Source organism: Ictidomys tridecemlineatus, chromosome 12, assembly GCF_052094955.1.
Source record: "Ictidomys tridecemlineatus isolate mIctTri1 chromosome 12, mIctTri1.hap1, whole genome shotgun sequence".
NCBI lineage: Eukaryota > Metazoa > Chordata > Mammalia > Rodentia > Sciuridae > Ictidomys > Ictidomys tridecemlineatus.
In genome coordinates this window covers 112,518,249-112,539,783 of record NC_135488.1, presented here as the reverse complement: position 1 = coordinate 112,539,783, position 21,535 = coordinate 112,518,249, and the positions used below count along the sequence as shown (strand labels likewise).

The 21,535-nt window shown below is 48.9% G+C and overlaps 1 long non-coding RNA gene across 1 annotated transcript in view; it reads left to right on the top strand.

The window, feature by feature from the left end:
- Positions 1–16,693, top strand: part of LOC120884910 (uncharacterized) — a 50,457-nt gene extending 33,764 nt beyond the window's left edge. Inside the window, exons 3-5 of the long non-coding RNA XR_005727329.2 lie at positions 12,042–12,198; positions 14,334–14,442; positions 15,499–16,693. This is a non-coding gene — a long non-coding RNA (uncharacterized LOC120884910). The remainder of the gene's footprint in view (positions 1–12,041; positions 12,199–14,333; positions 14,443–15,498) is intronic.
- Positions 16,694–21,535: the final 4,842 nt, after the last annotated feature.

The window sequence follows — 21,535 nt, the reverse complement described above, 5'->3', positions numbered from 1 at the left end:
TCGACCGGCCCAGCCACGTGTCGGGTGGGCCACTCCGGAAGTAGCAGGCGGTCTGGTGCTGGTGAGTCACTGGGCTGCTGGAAAGTGGGTGAGATTAGATGGTAAGGAGCTCTGAGGGCCAGAGTGAGGGCTGGGGACTTCTCCTAAGGTCACCACCACAGAGAGCATTTACTGATGTTTTGACAAACATTATCTGAGAGCAAGCAAAGGGCAGCACTGGGAGGAGGGAGGACAGACTCAAAGGAAAGTTCTAGAAACAATCAAGGTAAACAATTATGAGGACCTGGACCAGGGAGTTGCTTATGGAGATGGACGGGCAAATGGGAGGCTGGAAACAGGAGAGCCAGTCGAGGGGCAGGACCAGAGTCTGCTCCAAGGCTCCCACGTGTGTGCACATACGTGTGCACACGTGCACACACTGCAGACGGGATGTGCCAGGCCTCATGCAGGGCACTGTGACAGACTCAGTCACTGGCCTTGCTGTCCTGTCCTGGGGTGTGCTGGAAGCAGGAAAGGGAGAAGGCAGCCACCTGGGCTCCAGGCTGCAGGGAAAGTGTCCATCTGAGTCGAGGCCTGAAAAGTAAGTTGGAGTCAGGGGAGAAGGGCAGCTGGGGGCAGGAGGCTACCACAGTCAATACTGATGGACACTCGTCTATCTGTTCACCTCCCTCAATCATTATAACAAACAATGAGAGAGACCTTAATTATCCTTAGTTTATAGCGAAACTAAATCCAAGGGTGGGTTGCAAACTGGGCTGGAACCCCAAGTCCATGTCTTTCAAATCACTGGCCAAAGGAGCTTCCAGGATTTGAACAGTTTTAATGAATAAATAAATTCGAATCCTGAGACCAAATCTCAGAACTGGCTATTACCCTTTCAAATTTAGAAGCATTCATTTCATAGCATATTGGGCAACGTAGCTCAGTAACTTGTTTAATAAGGCCATATGACTTGAGGTCATCCAGTGGAAGGCCGAGGTGTATCTACTTTGCTCTCCACTCTTCTGGCATTGGGGCCCCCAAAGGAAGCAGTTTTCCAGGTGGAAAGGAACTGTCTAACTTGGGCATTCCTGGGAGCTCCAGATGCGCAGTGGACACTGGGAGATCCCGATGCACAGTGGACACTGATGAATGTTAATCTTGCTGCGGAGTCCCCACGCCACAATGTTTCCCCTGTTGTTTCAAATGTGAAAAACTGCAGCAGGGGACTGCTTCCTGGGATGAAGCTCTGATGTCCACTCCCTGCTAAACACAATTATTCCTGCTAAGCTGATACCTAGAAAGTCTGCCATCTTCAAAGTAATAATGACAGCCACCATCACAACTTCCGATACTTAGTCACATGGTCGATGTGACACACAGTGTCGCAAATATCTAAAGGCTCATGTGATCCTTGCAACAACCTTCTGCATGATTCATGGTGACAAATTCCATTCCTGATAAGAAAACGTGCTATAGAAACATTTCCTCCCAATTTACACTGCTACTGAATAACATTCAGTATTATTCAAACATGAAATGACATTGTTCTAGAATGTTAGCTGTCCGTACGGCACTTGTAGTTTTTGATCCAAATGTCCCATACCTGTCCTCTCTTTCTCTCAACTCTTTATGGGGTCAGGCTTCCTTTCAAATGTCTCCTGGTCCCCTCTTATAAAAATCTTGAATATTGTAAAGTCCGTGGGACTTAGCCCAACCCTCTCTTCCAGCCCCAACTCCTGCAACACCTTCTTTGTCCCATGACAAGCCCAGCTTGGGCCTCCCATGCTTCATCCATGTGGCCTGGCAGCTTGGCCTGCCCATCCTTCTGCTCATTTCTCTAATTCAGCTCCTTTGTGAAGCTGCTTCTTACTCTTATCAGGAGGGAGCTGTAATCTCAAAGCACCCCTCGCTCCACCCAGCACACACCGCTCTGTTTACGTTTCTCTCTTCACTTGGGCCTTCCCCATAGGACCCTGGTAACTGCTGGGGGGAGACACTTGTTTTCATGCATCTCTCTCTACTTAATTCTCATATAAGGCCAGACACACAATTGCCCCTCAGTGAATTTCGTTCTCACTGGTTTCCGCAAGTTCTTCTTGGCCACCATTTTGTTTGCGTCATGGTAATTATCGCTGCAGACACAAAGAACAAGGCCCGTGTTGTTTGGTTTTCAAGTTTCCAAATCTAAGTAACTGAGAACATTGAATCAACTGGATTAAACTAGGAAAGCTGGACAAGGTGGTTCCAGCCTCTACAATCGATTAATGTGGCCACTCAATGGCATCATCAGGGACCCAGGCTCTGTCTACGTTTCTTTACAATCTCCAGCATGTAGGTTGATGAACTCTTGCATCATCAGGTGACTGTTAACAATTCCAGGAATCACATCCAGGCACAAATCTATCTAGGGATAATTACCTGGCTTTTAAATCAGAAAATCCTCCCTGGGTGCCCTCAGCAGGACACCCCTACCATGTCTAAGCCAAGACTCTCCAGAGAGAGCTGAGTGATCGACAGGTAAGTGTTGCTAACCTCTAGGGATGATGTGAAAATCACTTTCCTCAGCTGCTGGGGAAATAGGGGGTCGGTGTGTTTTTGATAGACAATCAAAGATACTTTCTATAGGGAGTTCACAAATAAGCAAAGTAGTTCACAATATGAAATTCACACATGGTCTTAGAATATAAAAAGAGGTTGGAAAAAGTATTTTGTCATGATGAACTCAATGATTGCCGTGATTCGATCAATGTGCTTACTTATGGATGATTAATTCAGGTCAAAGTTTTGGATAAGTTTCATATTATAGGTGACTTTGGAGCTGCACCTGAATTTACAGTGAATAAGATCCTGACCGATGGACAAAGGGGGAAAGAGTGTGTAGGCAAATAAATGACCACGTGGAACATGGAGAAAGAGGTGAGTTCAAGTGATTCCTTCATTGTGGCCCCTCATAGGACTTGTTAGAGAATGGCAGGACATGAGGTAAAAGAAGTGACCTCTGCACTGATGGCTGTCTTTGCAGCCCATCAGAACTGTGGACACCCTGTGATGGAGGTGGCCTTCTTCTCCTTACCTTGGAATCCGTGGCCAGCACCTTGCAGATGTTGGGTTGTTGATGAATGAACAAACATTTGCAACTCAACTCATACGTTAAAATTACGCTTTCACTCTTCAGAGGCTTTGGGTTAAGTGACACTTAAGTGTCATTTGGCCTCTCAGACTCAGGAAGTCGGGTGTATTCCAGAGTAACAGACTCTGACATCTGGACACCCTTGAAAAGCCCCTCCCAGAGTTTCTCCCCATGGCCAACCATCTCCTAGGATGCTTCTTTCTGGTTTTGTTTGAAGAAAGGTTCAGGAAACAATGCTTGGGCCTCCAAGCCACAGGCTACCCTGTCTTTCTTGGAGGCCATGAGTCCTCATCCCTCTGCCTGAGCAATCTCAACCTACCGCTAGACAGGCCTCAGTGCGCTTCCCAACATGGAGTCCTGAGTCTTCTGTCTTATCAGGCTCCTGGCTCATGAGAGCTCTGCAGTCCGCTAACTGCGGTGATGCACAGAGGACCACAGGAAGTCACACTGGAAAAGGATTTTAAGGACACCATTTTAACCATGCCATTCATAAAAGAGGCAAATGAGACCCTAAAGGACAGAGCTATTTAAAGACAGAACAGCAATCTAGAGCTGCAACCCGGCCTCCCGGGGCCCCTCCCAGTGTCTCTTGCACATGTTATGTATGCTTTTGTATCTTTGCTTAACGTCAAGGCGCGGTGTGTTCAACTTCCTTGCTAAGTGGCTCATTCAGGTTATTGTGCCATGAGCTTATTTATAATTATTAAGTCCTTACAACTGTAGCAATCGAATCTCTGCTCCCAGAGTGCACCGCGCACTCTGCAGGGAGCCGATCCGTTTTATTCCTTCAGGGCTTATCATTAATTCTCTCGTCATCTTGAGTTTTATTATTCTCCTCTTCCTCGGGCAAAAAACGAACCCAAGCATTGAATTGCTTCATCACTCCAGACAGTAAAAGTTTAACTTCAGAAGTTTTCAAGGCACGTCCGTTTCCTCCACTCCTGGCAGCGTCTGCTGCAGGCACGCTCAGGGCCCCATTCTTTCCCTTCCTCCTTCATCTCCCATCTCCATTTACAGCCACATTCAATTAAGGTTTATTGAGCAGACGCCATGCTGGATGCTTTGTATGCATGACATCACCGAATCCTGACAATAGTTCAGTGTGCTAAATATCATCATCCCCGTTCTCTAAGAGAGAACAAAATATTGAGGCTCAGGAAGTGGAAGCCCCCTCCCTGGCCAAGCTTGCGGAAGGGACAGGAGTGAGCCAAAATGAGAACAAAGGTTTTCTGCTTTGGGGAAATTTAGGTGAAATGATGGTTTCATTCCCTTTTTCTGGCAGTGGATTTTTGTTGTGACCCGCTGCCTGCTAGCACCAAGATCTGGTTACCTCTCATCCCCGTGGGTCACTCAGACGCCTGCCATTAAAACCCTTTCTTTCTAGTGGGGATGGACGTTTCTTCCTCCTGAAGTGGGGACATGAAGGGAGCTGACTCAGAGCTGAGAGAGATCCTCTTCCTCCTCCGCGGGGTCTGATGGGGAGACCCACGGGCACTCTGGGCGTCTGCGGCTGACAGCTGAGCTTAGGGTGGGGGAGGGAGCCTGTGGTCAGAGCTGCTGAAGGGCCCGAGGTGGCCAGAGCAGGCTGCCTGGAGAGGTGGCCCAGAATAATGACATGTGAATCCCACATGACTCAGCCCTCTGTGCAGGTAATGGAACCCTAATGAGACGCGAGCTTATTTAAGAAAATGCACAGGAAGAATTCATCATTGATGTGGCTATTTTGGGAGATGAAAGAGAGTTTGAAAAGGAGGAGCCTGTGAAATGTTTTCCAGCTAAGGGAGTGCGATGGGAAACAAGGTTTCCCTTCATAATTGAACACTAAAAATGAAATGTGTCCCCATCTTTCAAGTCTGAGGATGGACAGAGCGAGGCGTTGAGGACAGAGGTGGGCAGCTCTTTGCTTCCTGGCTACACAGAGTGTGGTCTGGGGATACAGGGATTTGGGGAGGGATTTGCTTCTTTGTTTCTTTCTTGTTGCTAAGAGAAACCAGGCAAGCACTGTCTCCTGGGATTGGAGACGGTGGTTCCCCATGTCTGTGCCTAACTGTGACACGGCTTCCCTTATGAAAAGAGGTGTCGCTGTCTGACGTCTCTGGTTACCTCACAGCTCGGTGAGAGCAGACATCCCTTCTAATCACTTGCAGGAGGGTCCATGTGGAGCCATGATCCGCTCTGGGAAGATGCTACGCAGGAAGGGTCTGTTGCCTTTGATGAGATGGATCAGACGTGGGATCGACTTGTCTTCTTTCAGTGAAGTCCCAAAGGGCAGAGGAAGAGGCGAGTTTGAGCAAAGATAAGATTGAAGACCCGCGAAACTACAGTCCTGGCCGCTCTGCTAATCCCCGTTGTCCTGCGGCAGTCTCTCACCAGCCTTTCCTCCAGGCCCGTGAGTCCAGCCGTATACTCCACGCAGAAGAGAGGCCCCAGCACCTGACACCCAAGGCCTTCTTGTTCCTGAATCTCTGATCCTGTCGCTCCCAGCCCTCCTGACCTCTGATTCCACAGTCCATTCACTCAGCGCCTGTTCAAGAAGAGACCCTCGGCCTCTGCTCCCTTCGCTGCCCTCCTTTTCCGACGCCCCACCTGCGGGAGCATTGGCTTCCCATTCCGATGCCAGTCTCCTGCTCTGGCAGCCTCCCACCCACCGGGAACCACTTCCTCTGTCCATCTCTTCCTGGGGTTCAGCAATTCCTGATGCCTTCTGAGACATATTTGTTGGCAGGGATTCTCATATAAAGTTCACATCAGTTTCTTTTCTCTCTGTAGATATTTACTGAGACCTCTTAATAGGCCCTAAGAGATTCTGTGGATGCAAGTGTGCAGTTAGACCTGTCTCCGGCCTTCATGATCTTTATCATTCAACCAACCTGCAAAGAATCTTTGGAAGAGAAGTGAAGGGCATTACAGCCATCGAAAAGGCAAAGGGCTGTGACAAACCTCATTTGAAAGGGAAGGCTGAGATCTGGGTCAGGAGGAAGGATTCATTAGCCTGGGAACAGGGACAAAAAGTGCCAAGTAGCAGGAACCATGTGTGTCAGGACCCGACCGCTAGAAAGAGCAGGGCGCTCCAGGGCCAGAAGGAAGACGGCTGGGCTCCAGCACACGCAGTGCTTCAGAGGCGATCCTGGAGTGACTTTTGCAGAATCATCTGGAGTGCATGCAAGAGTCCAAACGCCTGATCCGCATCTCTAATTGTTGAATCAGAGACTCTAGGGAGGGAGCTCTGGCAGGGTTTCCACCCTTTCCACAGCCCATTACCTTTGTGGTGTTGCTTTGCAGTTCTACCCAGCAGAGGTGGGGTCTCTCTATGACCTTTGGATCAGGGCGGGCCTTGTGACTCAGTGTGAACAACAACAGAATAAGGGGCAGTGTTCTCGTGTCAATCACGAGCCCAAGACTCAGGAGGTAGAGTAGGATTCTGCACTCTCTGTAGGAACCTGCTGCCACCACATAAGCAAGAGCAGGCCAGCATGCTTCAGAATGAGGAGCCACATGGAATGGGGCCCACGTGTCCCTCAAGGCCACCCAGCCTGTAGCAAGCTACCCTCTAACATGCCAGTGAGGCCAGCTTCCCTGACCCTCAACAGGTGTCAAACGCCCAGAGATCAGTACGCTAACCCTGTCATCATTTGAATAAAATTAACTTATTAAGCCACTGAATGTGGGGTGGGTTTTTTTGCAGAGACTTCACAGTTTCAGGGGCCAAGAGTATGGACAGGGATTTTGAGTGTGCTGGAAGAGGTCCTGTTGGTCACTCAGGCATGATGTGCATTTGACACTTTATCCTGAGGTCCACGTGAAGCTATTACAATGTTTTGAGCATGAAGTGGCACAATTAGGTTTTTGTTGTGGACGACTTAACTCCACTGCTCTGTGGAGGCTCCGTGGTAGGAGCTTGGGTTTAGAAGGAATCACGGCAGATTGAAGCTGACTTTCTTTTTCTTCCTTTAAATACATACACTGAGCTCCAGTTGCATTCAGTTGTGGGGTTGGTTACAAGGAAAAAAAAATCCTTCCATCTAGCTAGAAAGTTAAGGATTCTGACAGGCCCCACATCAGAGGCACACTCAGGTTGCCATGGCAGCCACGGAGAGAGCCCCAGCCCAGCCTCGGGGAGAGAGGAGGGGCCCTGTCCAGCAGCGATGGCTGAGGCTGCCGTGAAGATGGAGGAATGTGGCTTCCCAGGAAGAGGCGTGAACCCGAGTGAAAGTTGGCATCCCTGAGGGGCACCGGGAGAGGTGGGAAGCCGAGGGGAGGCGGGTGGGAGAGGGCAGGAGGGCTGGGCCCTGGAGAATCCTCTCAGGACTGAGGCCGTGCACAAGCCAAAGTCCAAACCTGGGAATAGGGCGCTGCTGCCTGAGAACTGGGCTGCCCTGTTGTCTTCCGGAAGCCAGCTCTCAGCGGAGGCAAGAGAGAACATTTCTGAGCAGCACCGGCTCTTCCCTGGAGTGTTTGGCACCCTGTGCTGCCAGCCTCCAGCTGTCTGTCTAGACGGAGCACAGATTGGACCCGTGAGGTACTGAACACTGTGATCCAGGCCCACGCACTCTCGGTGACTGGAGGGTGAGCATCCGAGGACAGAATCCAGGCTGGAGAGGCCTCCTTCTCCTGTGAGCCCTCGGGGGCGCGTCACAGCCATGGAGGCCTCTGTCTGCTACATCACCTCATCCCCAAATATGCAGTGTGCCCAGGCAGGCTTCTCGTGTCCTGATGACCAGGAAGCCCCGTCTGATCTGCTGGGGCACAGATCCTTGGGAATGTGCAAAGCCTCCCTGTGCATTGAGAGCTTTCACAGATGGAAGGCCCACGAGTGTGAGATGTGGACACTCACATTTCCTGCTCAGAATTCTATTAATCTCACCCAGTGAGCCTGTGGAAGAGGCTTTACTGAACTGATTGTGAAGTGTCAATTAGGCAAACACAATTTTGGGGAAATGTACCACACAACTGTAGTTGCTGTGGACGCAGAATTAGAACACAGAGCTGTTAACTCTAGACCCCACCCTCCATTCATTAAACTACATCCCCCTGATGGCCAAACTCTTGATTTTAGATGAGGAAAGAGGGGCAGAGAGAGACAGGGATTTGCTGAGGCGTGCAGCAGAGACTGGATCTTCATCCTTGGCTCTGGGCTCCATTCCCTTCCCCTTCAGAGAACCCTGCATTCCCTTTGCCACTGATCCAGGCCCTCCTGACAGGCATGGGCTCACAGAGCCCATGGGCAGTGGCGTCTGATTGCTGTGTGCCCTGGCCTCCCCTGTCACTGAACAGCTTGGACAGAGCGGGTGCCAGGCGTGGGGTGCTGTGGGGAAACCCTGGAGTCCATCAGACATTCCCACTGGGAGGAGTTGTGGCAGGACTCATGGACCTGCGTTCACTGGGATCCTCCCAACACGTCGTTGTCTCCCTTTCTGTTCTGCCACTTGAATCTTTAGGTGATCACTTGCCTGAGGTCTCAGAGAAACCCAGGGTTTGAAGGAAGCCCACCCTTCCGTGTGGTCGCCTACACGGAACCCCTGCACAGCCCCTGACGCCCTGAATCTGTCGCAAAGAGATGTCAGAATAACTACAGGAAGGGAGCTGCCTCCCAGTTCTCCCCATATCGTGCAACCTTCTTTCCTTTCCCCCCAGCTGTTGACCCTGTGTCTTGCCTTGTAAGTTCCACCCACTTTGGTTCCCTCCCATTCTGTTCCCTTCATGTTCCCTGTCTCACGGGGTCCTTGGAATGCCAGCCGTGCACGGTGGTAGACTTCTCTCTCAGTTCCTCTGAGCACCTGCCGCTGTGAGGCTCAACGGCCAGGCATCAAAGAATCAAGGCAGGATCAGCTGCTTACTTTGTGGGCCCCAGTAAAAAATGAAGATTTAAGGTCTTTTCCCCATAAAAGTTGTTAATGATTTCAAGGGCTAGCAGAAGGGCATTAAAACAAACATAGGCCCATCTGCAGTTGGCAATCGTGGAGGTGGTCCTGTGTGGAGAAGAGAGGGATGTCGGAGCTGCACTGGGTTCTGAGGATCAGCATCTCCATCTGTGAAGCAGGGTGATAGGCCTCACTTGGCAACTGTACATTAATTTTCAGTAACGCACATAGACTACCGGGAAATCTTAGATGCTGGTTAAGGAGAGGTTCCTTCTCCGAGGAGAGAATCTTGTTCAGATTCCTCATTTTGCTGAGGAGGAAGGTGAATCCCAGAGTAGAGAAACATCTTGCTCGTGTTCAGCCAGGTAAACAGTTTGTGGTGGGGGTCCCAAGTCTCTGGATTCCCAGCCTGGTAGATGGTCCACTCAACCAGGCCACCTCTCATCTCGGCGGCCGCCTTGGCTGGTTCTTCCTTGACTAACGAGGCAGGGCCTCGGTCCTCATCAGCAGATGGTTTGGAGACAGAATCAACCATCTGTAAGATCAGGCTCCACTTCCTGCCCAGTTGCTGTGTCCCATGACCGAATAACTCTGAAATGAATGTCATCCTTATCACAGGATGCCTGGGCGGGGGCTATCTTCCTCAAGTGACTTCTCACATGGTTCATGATGCAATAGCTTCTCTGCACACAGTTGCTGTGCAGTTACCAGATGGCTGCTCTGGGCATTAACAAATGGTGTACTTGGCAGTGATATAATTCAAAGCCTGTCCTGTAGACCAACGCATGGTCCACTGAGCTCCCTGACATTGGAATGCCACTGGCCATGCACTAGGTCAGTGCTTCATAGTCAGGACACCACTATCAAAGTACCTACAGGCATAAACTTTGGGGAATCATAAACCCCATGACAGATATTGTCACTCAGATCTCAGAGGAAGGGCAAGAAAAAGATCCTGAAACTCACAATGACCTGACTAGCTGCAGAAAGTCCCAGTGCTGTCCCTCGGGTGATGGTGGCCTTTGAGGAAAAAGACAGCTTTGATTGGTCTCTTTATCTCTGGGTCTTAGGAGAAAATTGGGAACTCCATCAGTGACATTTCTGAACTCTCAATTTTACCCAGCCAACACCATAGAATGAATTGGAAAGGAGAAAGATTTCCTTCCCGGACACTGGAGGCTGGCGAATCACATCACATTGTGACCTGGTGGTGTCCTTGAGTAGAGAACGCCCTGATGGATGGAGCAGAACCTAGCAAGGATAAGTGGGATGGCCCTATAATCTGTGGGGACCATGTTCCTGAATCATGGTCAAGTCTCAAAGTCATATAGTGTGGAGAGCAGCAGACGAGAAGTTTGAGTTTCTATGCGAAATTCCCCACAGCTGACGAAGGAGTGAGTACAGCTGTAATTTTTTTTTTTTAAAGCCCCAAATCTGTCCAAAGCTTCACACCTGCATATGCCATTGTCTGTCAGACACAGATATCGGGTGAATCCCAGGCACCCCAAACTGGGGATGTCCCTAAGGGAGCTCTGCCCCCTCCACCCCAGACACACTTTCCCTCTGGAGTCCCCTCTTTACCCACACTGGACTCTTTCCTCTCCTTCCTCTGATGGAACCAACTAGGTTCTAGAATTCTGCTGCTCTCTGCACCTCCCGCCTGAGACCTCCCGATGGCCTACCTTTCCTACCCTGCTCCCCAGGAGCCTCAGCTGTGGCCCTGCCCATTGAGTATTTTTTCTTTGATTTAGTGCTGTGCCAGGTACCTTCCTCTTGATAGCAAAGCGAAAGGTAGCTAGTAAGACACCTGGCTGACGGGACAGCGCAGGGAGAGTGTTCGTTCCCCCGAAGTTCCTGTTTCGGAAACTGAAGCTTCAGAGTCATGTGTGAGTGGTTTTTGGAGATGGGACCATGGGGAGGTGATCGTGATTAGATGAGATCACGAGGCGGGGGCTCCCACGGTGGCATGAGTGGCTTCAGAAGAAGAGGAAGAGAGGCCTGAGCGGACATGCCTCTCCGTCTCTCCATTTGTGATGTCGTCTGCTGGCCTCCGACGTGGAAGAGAGGCCTTCACCGGATGCAGCCCCCCACCCTGGACTCCCAGTCTCTGCAAATGAAGAAATGAGTTTCTTTCTTTTCTTTTCTTTTCTTTTTTTTTTTTTTTTTCATAATTTACCCATCTCAGTCTCCTGACCACAGAAATGGTCTAAGACACCAGGAAGCTGAAGAACAGATAGTTTAAAGAACTTCTCCAAACTCATGCAGGTGCTGGGTGAGGAAGCAGGGGTTTGTCTATTTCCAGAGACTTCGTTTGGCCGCTAAGTTATTATTTGGGGCTAAATTATGTCCCTCACAGCCCTCCAGTTCAGATGTCAAAGTCCTAATCCCCAGTGTCTCAGCAAGTGACAATAGAGGATTGTTCTTTAAGGAAGCCACGAGTTGAAGTGGGCTCTCTAGGGTGGGTCTTAATCTGAAGAGGGGCCCTTATCCAAAGAGTAAGTCTGGGTAGACACACGTCCGCACAGAGGAAAGAACACAGCAGGACACAGCAGAGGGGGGACAGCCCTGGGGAGAAGCCTCGGAAGGAACCGAACCTGCCCCAGCTTGATCGTGGAGCCCAGCTTCCTGAACTGTGCGGCTGGAACCACCTGTGTGGGGCACCTGTCACGGCACCTGTCACCGCAGCCCAGCCAACCAGCTGTGTTGCCTCTCGTGGCACCCGGACTTCTTTAGCACGACACAGTCTCCCCAGAGGGTGGAGCTGCCTTCTCCTGGTCCCCTGGCTCCTGCAGCTGACAGCCAGGTGTCCAGGCGTGCTGAGGGGTGGCCCTGGGTCCCAGGCTTCTCGTTGTTCCAAGACTTTCCATGGGGTTCCCGCCGCGGCTTGCTTTGTCACCTGAAGGCTTCCAGCCACCCTCTCAATTCCAACTCGGGTGTCACATCTCCTCTGACGCTCACCCGACCCTCTGTTTGGACGTCCATTTAGTTGAGTCCCTCCCCACTGCCCCCGCACCGGCACCTTGTGGGGGAATCTGTTCCAACCGTGGTCCCGCACCGTTTCGTCACAGGGTCCTCAACGCCCACCTAGGGAGGACAGAGGCCATGCTGGCATGGCCCTTCCATCCAGAGGCCGTGCCTGCGGGAGGCTCAGCAGTGCTCACCACGGCGGGGGTCAGCTCCAGAGAAGGCCACCAACCTGCTGGAGAAGCTGAGGCCGGAGGACTGGTGAGGAAGGGAAGAGATGGGGAGGGAGCAGGAAATTACAGGTAGGGAGCACCGCGGCAGCCAGGCAGGACAAGGGCTGCCTAGGGCCTGAATGAAATATGGAAGCCATAAATCATTATCCAAAGAATAAGACATGCATTTTCAGCAATATTCACAATTTTCAATACATGGAAGCAACAAGTGTTCATCAACAGGTAAATGAATAGGGCTGGGGACGTAGCTCAGTTGGTAGAGTGCTTGCCTGGCATTCACAAGGCCCTGAGTTAAAACCCCAGCACCACACACACACACACACACACACACACACACACACACACACACAGCAGATAAATGAGTAAAGAACATGCAGTATATATTGCAGTGTGCATGTACAAGCATGTAGCAACAAATATCACAATTATGTATAACTATGCTGCATCAATAAACCATGAAAAAAACATGCAGTATATACCACAATGGAATACTATACTTCCCTAAAAAGGAGAAAATCATGACATTTGCAACAACTTGAGTGGAACTGGCAGACAGTAAGAGAAGTGAAATGATCTGGATCCAGATACAGAAAGACAAACACTAGGATCTTATTTGTATATGGAGTATAAAAAAGTCCATCTCATAGCAACAACCTCTCCAGAGACCGGTTGGAGAGCAGGAGGGCCCAGGAAAGAGAGGTGCAGGAGAAGAGGTTTCCCCCAAGCTGCAGGAATGAGTGATAAGGATTGATGGCACTGCATGGTGACTGCAGTTAATTATCATGTATTTTAAATTTCAAAATCACTTTGAAAAGGAGATTTTTAATATTCTTAACAAAAAAAGATAAGATGATGAGATGATGGATATGTTAATTATCTTGAATCTTTCTATAATGTACACATCGATCAAAACATCACTTCCTACTCCACAAGCATTCACGATTATTATTTATCAATTAAAATAAAGTGAAAAGCAGAGAATAAATGCATGAATGACTCAGTAAGAAGTGAACGATTGAGGAATGACACCAGTCTCCCGTATCAGTCAGGGCCTGGGTTGTGAGCATCGGAAGCCCCTGCAGCTACTTAGGAAGGGAGTTTACTGGGAGACCAAGGGGAAGCTGCTCAGGTGGGAGGACAGAGCCGGCACAGCAGGGACCAGCCAGCTCCAGGCCCATGGAGGAGGACTGCCCGCCAGGCCCCTGGAGGCCACTGCTGCAGCAGGCGGGCTCCACACACGTCCTGTCTTTCCGTCTCTCAGGTTCCCTTCCTATCTGGGCCGGGAGCATCCACCTGGCTAAGCAGGTCTCCGCTTCCCTGATTTTTTATCCAGTGGATACTTAATTCCCAAGTTAAAGTCAAGTGTCACTACCCAAAATGGGCACTAATCCTTAGAGAATGAAGAAAAACCCACGTCTACTACGTAGGGATTTTCAGGTGATTCACAACTGGCTCTTTTTTCATAAACTGAAGTGTATTTAGAAATATTTTCATATTCAAAGTCATGGCTTGTGGGTGCCAACAGCTGTTGTCAGTCAACCCACAAGTGTGCAGTGCACCCTGAGATGGAGGTGCCTGGGAAGCCACGCCCTCTCCAGCCCCCTCCCAGGAGAGCCTTCCCACATCCCCTCTGAGCTCTGGGTCAGCGCTACCCCACACCTGGGCTGCCTTCACCACTCCACACCGGGAGGGTCTGAATGCTTTCGTTTTCCCAGACTGATTTGACCAGACAAGGGTATTTATTTATGAAGATGCTTGAAGGACACTCTAGTGTTCCATAAAGGGAAACCTGCGTTTCCTTCATCTTCTCAACACAAGACAGAGGCCTGTATTTCCTTTATCAGTTTAGCATCAGAACTCTCTGACCTGGAGTTCTGTAAAGTCTCTTGGCCTGAGCTGGGCACCATCCCTGGCAGGGGATTCAAAATCCAGGAGAACTCACTGCGGCCATTCTGATCTTGGATTCTACAGCATCTTTCTAGATTCTTCTCCTGGAGGGGATCTTGCCAGAGACCTCACTGAGACCCCACCCCCTTCCCGAAGCACCTCAGGATGAAACCTCACTGACCAGACATAAAAACTTACAAATCCCACTATTTCACACTCTAGAGAAAACCAGGGTCAGGCTGTAGAAAGCTCAAGAATTCTCCTTTTGTCTCTCAGATTGATCTGCTGCGATGTTTACGAACTCCCCAAGTCCTGAGGCTCATCATTTCGGTAAGAAGCATCTCCCCTACAGAACACCGTGAGGAGGCGTCGTCTTTATTCCCAGGTAGGTTCTGGGTGTCTTTGTTTCTGACTTTGTCCGTGTGCTGCTCAGTGAGGTATCCAAGCTCTGGCCCTGGCTTGCCACAGGGCCACCAAAGTTTACCCAATGACTCTAGACCTCTGTGTGTGCAACTGCATAACGGGGAACACGGTACTTATCTCACCTTTCCTTCTTTTTAGTCATTTTTAAATTGTCAGATCCATGTAACATACATCTTATCATTTTAACCATCTTTAGGGTACAATTAAGGGTGTAGAGCACATTTGTGTTGCTGTTCAAATCAGAACGTTTTTCCTCTTGCAAGACTGAAACTGCACCCTCTAAATAATAACTCCCCTTTCCCCCTTGGTGATAACCATTCTGCTTCCTGTCTCTGTGGGTTCAACTGCTTCAGGGACTTCAAATAAGTGAAGCCACCCGTGTTGTATCCTTCGCAACTGCCTGTTTTATTTAGCATCGTGCCCTCAAGATACATTTATTTTGAGGATTGTGTCAGAATTTTTCTCTTTTTTATGACTAAATAACATTCCACTTGATGTATCCTTTTACATTTTAAATGATCATTGAGAGGGAAGAATTCAGTGTGGCCACTTTTTTATTTGCTTCAGCTGTGTCTTATAGCTTTCTGGGCCTCTTTCCTTGCTCACTGCTTTCCTTTGTGTGCAGCAGGATTTGGGGTTCCAATAGGCTTTGATTGTCATCTAATTTCCTTGTGTGCACGTTCTATGTCCTTTGTGGTTACTGGAGGGATACATGTAACATCCTAAAATCACAGCAACCAATTTTGAATGGCTGCCAACCGAACTTCCTAAACAGACTCTCCACCTGTGGGCTCTAACCCTTCTTCATGTAGCTGATGCCACAAAGCACATCTTTATACTGTGGAGACATTAACGTGGATTACATTTTCTACTTTTATCCTTTAAATTCTATAAAGGCATGAAAAGCAGAGTGGGACAAACCTAAATGACAATCAATCTGTTTTCTTTTTGACCGTGTATTTACTTGACCAGGTGACTTTTCTCCTATGTTTTGTTTGGCTTCTCTTTTCTTTCTAAGGTTAAGGAAAATTAAATACGTGGAATCTCCTCGTCAATATTTTTAGTGTGGAGGTGGAGTAAATCTGTCACCAATGGTAGCAACCTCCGTGGAAATACCAAGGACCGACTGTTCCAGCTGAATGAAGGCGTAGACGTTCCTCCTCATGGGGAGGCCTGGGAGAAAGAGGCCACACTGGGGCTTCAGCAAAGGTCACCACTGACTGGCCAATGGGAATAGCCCGTAGCAGAGTGGGCCGGCCAGGCATGCAGCTTGGATTGTCCCCTGGAGAGTTCTGTGGCCCCGGATGCTGGCTTTCGTGCTCTTACTGCGTGGGGCACTGAGGCGAAGCTCAGCTGTGGACAGCTCGACTGGACAGTTCTTCCCTCCTTCTCACTGCTTCAGGAGGTCCCACTCACAGTCTACGCCACGTGGTTTTGGTTCCAGCTTGCTGTACCCGTGGAGGGTGGCGGAAGGGACCATTCATAAATCCCATCCTGATCTCGATTACTCATGCTCAAGGTGCAGCAGGTGAGCTGCTGGCGCCGCTGGACTGAAGCGTGGAGTTATTAAAGAGGAGCAGGAGCTGCACGTTCAAGGCCCCGTCGAGAGGAACACGTGTGCACAGGGCACGACTCCGGCAAATGTGGATTCCAAATTGCTCATGCCCCTACTCGGGCTGTGCAAACAGACTTGACAACAATCACGGCGTGCATCTAGCCTCAAGCAGAGCGCGTGAAGCATCACGGGGTTGGCATGATTATGCAAATGCTGTTTGGCAGAACCAGGGAGACTCTGCCCCTTGAATTTGTTGGATTCACCTGCTGCCTGATCTACAAGCACCTTAGGACACAAAGGCAGAACATTGTGCCTGTTACAGAAAAGAAGCTGTAGTCCTCCAGTTACATGTTTTCTTCTTAAGATGATCTTTATTATGTCATTCATACCCACAAATACATATTGTACCTGTTCTCTATGAAAGAACGATGTATCCAAGGTTTGAGACCTGAGTTGAAATCCTGCGTCTGACCTGAGCATACAGGCCCAGGAACTCAGGTCACGCTTAGTGGTCCAGATTTCTTCATATATAAAGTGGAGGCAAATATTGATAGTGGGTTGTGTCCGCTGAAAACTAAAAAGTAAATATTAAAATTCTCTCTCTCTCTCTCTCTCTCTTTAAAAAAATAAAAAATAAATGAGGTATTATGTTCACAAACACCTGACTGTCTATACTCAAGTACCTAATGTAGAGCAGTTGTTGAACAAAAAGTGAATTTTTCTTCCTGTCACTCAATTGTTTCCTCACAAGTAAACTATGGGCAGGCTCTGCATCTTTTATCTAATAGTAAAGCTTCCATTAGTATTCTGGAACTGTCTTCAACTGAGAGGAAGGTAAGGCTATTTGGGGATTCTCTCTGATTCTGTAGGAGATGGTTACATTCCTCATATTTTAGGAGGTATTAATATCTGAATATATTTATACTTTGTAAATGTAAATTATAAGGTATTTTTTTGTTTTATACATGTTTATAAACTTGGAGAGAAAGTTGAATTGAACCTATTCATCTGCATACAATGCAAATACTGGGTTGTCCGTTATAGAAAAGTGTTTGATTATCATATTGAAATAGCACGTACCATGACAAGTTTGTATATCTTTGTAAGGAAAAAAATCATCATCGCTTTTTATTTCTTCAATAAATCATTTAAACCTGGTAATTACAATACTGACAAGCCCAAGTTTACTAAATGGCAGAAGTTCAGAGCAATTTCACGAAACATGGCGATTATAATGACTCCTACAGGAAGATTCTGAGAGCGTCTAGATGAATTCAGTGCAAACGTATAATCTCTCTCATAGATGCAAATAGGTTCTCAAGATTCCTTGGAATTCAACTGATCCATACATGGTTGATCTTGACATTTAAAAATCATAATTCCAAATTTTCTCCGGCTTTAAGTTGTGTTTCTACTGCTTCAATTAGTCGTGCCTGTATCTTCAACATTTTTTCTTTATCATGTGATATTTTTTCCAATGTACTGAACGAGGTGGGCTTTGTCGAGGCCACAGCGTCAGGCGAGGAGGTGAGCACAGGCACAGGGTAACACTGGGGCGCATGGCCGCGGAACCACTCACCAGATGTCACAACCGCAGAGCGTGACCCGACGCCCAGCGAGTTTCCTGTAGCTGTTCGGTCAGCTGCTTTTCCAGAGGCCCAGGTGTCTTCTAGAGTTAACTTGGAGTCATGCCCCTGAAATCCAGAGAGAACCAAGGCGAGTGGGAAGACAGGCCAGGGCTGTGGCAGCGGACCCCATCACTGTCGCTGCCCTATTTTAGACAACACCAGTTTACTCAAGCACGGTCCAATTGTCTTAAGTTTTTAGTTTTCCACGTCCTTTAACCATGGGCTTTCTGTCAGTTCTTTGTCGTAAGCCTGTGACAGGGAGAGAGAGGAGCCTTGCCTAACGCCCCCTGAGTGGCAGACACACTTAGACCAGTGCCCTGGCCCAGCCCCCAGGGCCGTGCCTTTCCACCAGCAGTGACAGCTCTCGGGGAGACGTGGGGCTGAGGGGAGCCAGGTATGGCTCAGGCACACCAGGGGCTTTCAGCCAACTCGGACAAGACAGGACAGGTGGACGACCTCGCTCCTGAGGGAGTTCAGAATGGGCGCCTGTGCCCAAGGAGAAGGGGCATTGCAGCTGGCTGAGCTGGGTCTCTCCAGACCTGTGCCTCTGCTCTTACAAGCCATACATCACCACTTTTTAGATGCAGAAACTGAAGCCCCAAATTTTTGCCAAAGTTGCTCATTATTATCTTCCATTCCATGAGGTGGGGCAGGTGGAATCCAAAGTGCTCGGGACTATGGCTGCTAACTGCCCTCTCCTCTCACTGGCTCCGTCTGCAGGCCTGGATTTGACCTCACTCCTCAAGGCCAAGTGTGTGTGTGTGTGTGTGTGTGTGTGTGTGTGTGTGTGTGTGAGATACACATACATACACAATATACACATATATGCACATATATAATATAAGTAACAAATACAGTTTCCATATGTATGTAAAAGATTAGATGTCAGCAAACCAGCTTTGAATATGATCCTTAACCTCTTTGCCATTCAGTTTCCTCACTTACGAAACAGCCATAGGTACATGGACTTCGTAGCATTTGTTGCTTGGGACACTCTCCATATCACATGCCCAACACCCATCTGGAAAGTGCTGAAGCTAGAATGTCCATTTTTTCCTTCCTTCTTGGAATCTGTAGAACTGGGCTGTCTTCTCCTAGCGCAGTCACTTGGTGTAATGGAACCACACACAGCCACAGCAGAGTGGCATGGATCGTTCACACAGCATGCTCGTTCCCTCCTGGAGATGCCAGTCCACTCTACAGTGATTCAGCTGCTAATTAAACAAGAGGAATGGGCACGATTTTACAGTGTCAGTCATCACAGTGACACTAAGCAGCCAGGACAGATGCTGGAGTTATTCCCATTTCATAGAAGGTCAAGACTCAAAGAAGCTTCCTAAGCTGCCCCAAGTCCTGGGGCATTTGATTCCACGTTTCCTGGCTACCGCAGAGCACAGCTGGCCCAGCATTCACAGAAAACCAAAGGAAGCCCAGGCACGAAGAAAACTGGGTGCACACGATCTTACCCTTTCCCAAAACTGTAAAAGAAAGGTTTGTTACAGGCTGATGTCACACTAAAGGCCACAGAGTACTATTCTTCCTCAAAAGCCACGGAAGGTATGCAGGCGCTGCCTGGGAACACATCCCCAGGGCCCTGCCTTGGTTTGGGGGCTTGTGCTCGGGTCAGGGAGAGGAGCTGCTGTCAGCAAGAAGAACCATCATTGTTTCTGCTCAGAACAAAACAAAAGCAACCCGTGACTCAGCCGTCGTTCTTTCAGATGTGGTTAGAGTGAATTGTTGATAAGAGCTGTTTGCAGCACTTCATTGAGAAAAATAAATCCCAAGCCATGGGATGGTTTAAGAGCTGTGGGCCTTATAAACCATGCATTAAGAGTGGAAATAAAACAGAAGACTTGAAATTTCAAACAGTCCTGGCTTCCAACCCAAACTCCCAGCCTCATTTTGCCTCAGTTCCAACCCCTTGGACTTTCCAGAGCACGCTCTGCTGCCCGTCGCCTCCAACCCTCCCTACATGGTCTCTGAATGGAGTGACATTTCTCAACGCACACACAACACCTACGCAGCTCATTCTGAAAACCGTGCTCAGTCATCCTCGGCTTGGCGACCCTTGTCTCAGTCTTGCCAGAAGTATGGCTTCTTTGTCCTGGACACCTTTTCCTGTTATATGTGTCATAAAGAATCAAAATGATGTCTTTAGACCATGCTACCCCACGAGGATGAGGGCAGGGTCACCCATCCCAATTGCTCCTACAGACCCTAAGAACCCAGAGTCTCCCATGTAGGTTTCCCGGGGGGGGGGGGATGTATAACAGAATAAAGGAATAAAAACATGGCAGGTTTCCGGCCACTTGAGCTCTCTCCTGCTTCTGACCGACGTGGGTGGTGTGCTCAAGAGGACAAGCATCCAGGACTCGAGGCTTAGTGAGAAGGCCACCACATTTATACAGGCTGAGGATGCAACCCAAAGATGTTAATTCACATCTATCTAAATCAAAAGGACCCGGACTCTAATTCTTCTGTTCAATAATAGAACCATCCATGCTACAGAAAAGCTGTGGGGGATTTGGTGGTGAGGGCCTTGGTAACTTCCACCTGTTAACGGGTGAATGACAGCGGTCCTTGCTCATGGAGCAGTGGGCTCTGAACAGTAATCCTTTGGCTGGGGCTTCTAGCTCTGGAGTAGCTCAGCTGTTAGTGGACTGGGCAGCTGGGAATGGGCTCCGTCGCTGGCTCTGATAAATCGACTCCTTTATTTACTATTAAACCGTGAGCACCTGGCAGGGCACCTGGTCCCTTTTGCTGGGTTATGACTGGGACTCATGGGACATGGTCATTAGAAGAGCAGCTGGAATCTTTAAAATGTCAAGTAGGAAATTCCAAAGTTTCAGAAGTTGGGCCCAGTTTCCTTTATGGGGTAAGTGGGGAGGTTGGGTGGAATTAGAATGAGCTCGGAATCTGGGCTCCACAGGTTGAACTCACCTTGAACCCACACCTGGCACGGTTCTGATGGCTTTTGCAGGGTAAGATTTTGGGGTTGGGCCTGACAATGGGGTCTCCAAAGGGATTTTGTGGATCATTAATGTCTACCAAAAGCCCTGAGTTGGCAGGGAACCTACCTGGTAGAGTGGAGGAAAAGGGTTTGACATACCTCGGGTTTGATCTTGGATCTTGTCAATACCAAGACCTTGGAAAAAACTCTGAAATTCCTAAGCCTTTTCCTCACCTGTAACACGGGTGATAAATCTAGGTCAGGGAAGCCTGAAGATGGTTCTAATGGGAAGCATCCTACCTGAAACATCAGCCATCAAAAGAAATACTAGAAAGCATTCCAAATCCATCCACTTGGCTGGTACCTCAAGAACTGCAGTGTTTTCCTAATTTCATGGCACCCACATATCTGGTTAAAACCAGGTTTCTCAGCTAGGTCAGAAGAGCACGAAGATTACCTCTCACTGTTCTTGTCTAGATCACTGCCGGACATGATGTAGAAATCCTTCAATACCTTTACATGTTCCAAATACCGCGTTGTTCCTTCCAAAGTAAAATAACGTAACACTGTTAGGGATGATCCTTGATCACCGTGGTTCCATTTTATTCACGGTGATTTTCAAGTTTGGAAGATGTTCAAAATGTCACACAAAGTTGAGTGAAAAGTGCAAAACTCCTGAGCTCGCCAACGGGTCCCTTCATATCTGCTGAAAAACCTGAGAATCCTTATCCAAGCCCTCCTGCTCTCAGGGTCCACTTCTGTGGAATGGCATGAGAGGGTCACACCTCGGAGTCCTTGGGGGAATTCCCGTGTTACGACTGGGAGAGTGCCAGAGAGGAGCACTCGGAACCCTGTGCTCACTCACCTTGGAGCCGACTTCAGACACGGCCAACTGAAGCAGGCCAGGCTGCCCAAGATGGGT